Source organism: Sciurus carolinensis, chromosome 19 (assembly GCF_902686445.1).
Source record: "Sciurus carolinensis chromosome 19, mSciCar1.2, whole genome shotgun sequence".
Classification (NCBI taxonomy): Eukaryota; Metazoa; Chordata; class Mammalia; order Rodentia; family Sciuridae; genus Sciurus; species Sciurus carolinensis.
The window spans coordinates 5,802,249-5,805,471 of record NC_062231.1 but is presented as its reverse complement, the minus strand read 5'-3'; the positions used below and the strand labels follow the sequence as shown (position 1 = coordinate 5,805,471).

The 3,223-nt window shown below is 58.1% G+C and overlaps 1 non-coding gene and 1 pseudogene across 1 annotated transcript; one reads left to right on the top strand and one right to left on the bottom strand.

Moving 5' to 3' along the window:
• Window positions 1-663: 663 nt before the first annotated feature.
• On the bottom strand, window positions 664-3,013 carry LOC124971162 (receptor for retinol uptake STRA6-like; annotated as a pseudogene).
• On the top strand, window positions 2,834-2,906 carry Trnav-cac (transfer RNA valine (anticodon CAC)). The gene has a single exon. It is a non-coding gene; the product is annotated as a tRNA-Val (tRNA).
• Window positions 3,014-3,223: the final 210 nt, after the last annotated feature.

Genomic DNA, 3,223 nt, shown 5'->3' with positions numbered 1-3,223 from the left:
ATAATAGCTAAATGCATAAAAACTACAAAAATAGCCAGCTCTCAGGAGTGGGCAGCTCGGTGTGGGGCCTGAGCTGTGACTTTGCCACCGGGCAGGCAGGAGCCCATGTCTTCCTCATGGTCTTCCTTTCAGGCCCCACAGCTGGGGAATCTTCCAGCCACTCCTGGATGAGAGGAGAGGGGAGAGCTGGGGAGAGGGAGCACCATGGCCGGCAGCCACAGAGGGCCAACACTGAGGTGGGGCTGAGCTGGAATGCAAGGCTGGCCCAGAATCACCGAGCCTGTTCAGGAGAGGCCTCAGTGAGGCCCTGCAAGGTCAGTGGCAGAGCCAGGGTGGGGAGGGGCTTGGATGCGGCCACCCTGCTCCGCTGCTCCTGGACCAACAGCCTAAACCCCCAATTGCTTTCTCCAGAGCACTCTCTGCATTCCAAGACCAAAGCGGCAGATGAGGGTCCTGCTGAGACTCACAGGAGGAACAGACCTTCATTCAACCTTAGTGAGCCCAGTCCTTAGCTGGTCACTGGGGCCCTCATCCCAACAACCTGCTGACTTAGGTGCTGCCAAGGGGAGGGGATGCCATGGTTGGGTGGTTCTGGGAAGGGAGGAGGAAGGTAGATGGGCATGTGCCCCGACATACAGGGCAGGTGGGCTGCTTTTCTTGCCCTCAGGCCTGAGCACTGTTGGCCTGGACACCTGACAGGGCTGTCTTCCGGAAGGCCTGCAGGGCTGGGTTGTTCAGTAGTGTGTAGGCCAGACCCCAGTGGGCCCTGCTTCGGCTGGTTCTAGGCCCCATTCCCTTGGCCATAGGGTCCTTTGTCTGTAGCAACTGCATCCCTTCTTCTTCCTCCCCAGTTCTGAGGTTGCCTTTGGGGCCTGCTGGGGCTGGGGGCCGGGGGCTCTGCACTGGAAGTAGCAGTGTGCAGAAGGCCATCACGGTGGGATGCAACTGGCTGGCCTCCATCTTCAGGAAGTTTCTGTATGTGTCGTAGCCGGGGTCCAGAGTGGCAGCTCTTGGTGGCAGCAGACTGAGGTCCATCTGACTGAGGTGGATGGTGTTATAAAGGGCGGAGAGGGACACTCGCCAGGTGGCCACCACCCCACCCACCAGCATGTTGATGGGAAAGAGGAGAAAGGTGGCAGCGTAGAGCACTCACCTGTTGGTTAGTTCTGGGTGTACATGGTGAGTCTCTAGGAAGACCCGATGGGCTGCTATGATCTGCAGGGTCACAGCTAGGGCCAAAGTCAGCCAGAAGGGCCAGGAAGACTCCAGGGATCATAGGAGCAAGAAGTTCCTGCCGTGCAGTACAGGCATGAACACCAGGAAGGCAAGGGCTGTGGTCCCCAGGAAGAAGGTAATCTGCTGCACCAGGAGCCCAAGGCAGGTGAAGGTAGCCTGGTAGGCACAGAAGCTCATCCAACAGAACATGGCCTGGCGGGACGGTTTAGTGCTCTGGAGCGGGGGACCCAAGTCCAGGGCAGCCCCTCGGTGCAAATCTTGAAGATTGGCCCTGTGCGTTGTCAGTGAGCGAATCAGGAGCAGGAAGGTGAGTGTGCAAGACAAGACCAAGGCGGAGATGTAGCAAGCTTCCAGAGCCCACAGATAACGTTTCACCAGCTTCACCACCTCCTGCCTGTCTTCAGAAAGCATGATCCCAAAGCCAGCCAGCAAGAAGGAGATGTCCATGGTGACCCCTGCCCTCACCTTCTGCATGGTAGGAACCACGCTCACTAGCAGTAGCAGAGCCACCTGGTAAATGGCTGTCCCTGTCAAGGTGACTGAGATCACCAACTTCAAGGGGAGGTGGAATCCTGGCTGTGTAGTGTAGGTGTAGCTTTGGCAGCAACTCCAGAACTGGGCCAGGAAGCCATGCTTGGAGGTATGGCAGCAGCTGCTTTCCTGCTTCTTTTGGCGAAGGAGACTCCTCAGATACTCTTCGGAATAGCTGCTGTGCAGCCCCTTGGAACCTGCTCCTGTCCTGTGGCTGAAGCTTTGCACCAGCTGTACCGGGTACCACACACTCAGGAATCCAAGGCCCAGCAGGAGAGGCAGGGAGGCCAGTAGCGAGTAGTACTTGTAAATCTTGGGTGTCTGGGACACTCTGCCCTCTGCCAGACCTGGATGCTAAAGTGAGCCCACGATAGTGCGCTGCCAAGCAGCTATGCAGCTCCATGCCCGGCTGTGGCACAGGCAGCCAAAGGGTAGTAGAGAGCAGGATAATAGAGCAGGGCCAGAATCTTCCAGGACTCTCTTGGGGTCTTGGCTTCTCCATCTGCATTGAGCAGTGAGGCAAGACTCAGGAAGGGCAGTGGGTCCTTGTCAGAGAGCAGCCAACACAGGGAGCTGAAGAGGACCATGAAGACAGCAGCGAGCAGCAGGCACTGTCTGGGGTCTGTCCCCAGCCAAGAAATTCATGGGGCTGGGCAGTCTGGGCCTGCCATGCCCACAGCCAGGCCAGAGCTGGTGGTGCCTCACCAGCACAGCCAGCAGCAGCAGCACGAGGATCGATAGCGAGGCCAGGCAGGCATGGAACAGGGTGGGTGGCACACTGGGGTCACAGGAGGGCACAGCCCTGTATCCTCTGAGGTCCTCTTCTGACCCCTCAGCTCTGTGTTCCTCGAGCACATGTTTGGGTGATGGCTTGTGGACTTGGGTTTTGTGTCATGGGACAGGCATCTCACGGGGAGTCACGCAGGGAGGGAGGGAAGCTCCATGCATGCCGGGACTTTATTCTGAGACTCTATCTAAATATGCCAAGCACAGTACTGGTTGCAGGCACCTGGCTCCCAGCCAATGCCCAGGCCCTGGTGCTCTCAAGGAGATAACTTCCGGGGCTGGGGGTGTAGCTCAGTTGGTAGAGTGCTTGCCTCACAAGCACAAGGCCCTGGGTTCAATTCCCTGCACCCTCTGGCTGGACCTTCTCGCCCCCCTGGGGCTCATCGATGTACCAGCTGTCGTAGTCATCATCTGCTGCCCCTGAGAACGAGGTCTGGTTCCCTGCTGCCTGGGATGACATTCTTGGGCCCTTCTCCTGCCTTCAGTGCCTGCCCGGGAGCCCCCACATCTCTGCCCACTGCCTTCCCAGAGTCCAGCCTTGTGGCAACCCACAGAGGGGGCTGAGCGGCTGAGGCAGGGAGCAGGGCCCATCCATGACTTCTTCTGGGATTTCCATGAAGAAGGCCGCATGTGTTTCACTGGTAAAACCTTTTTGTTCCTACAACTTGAT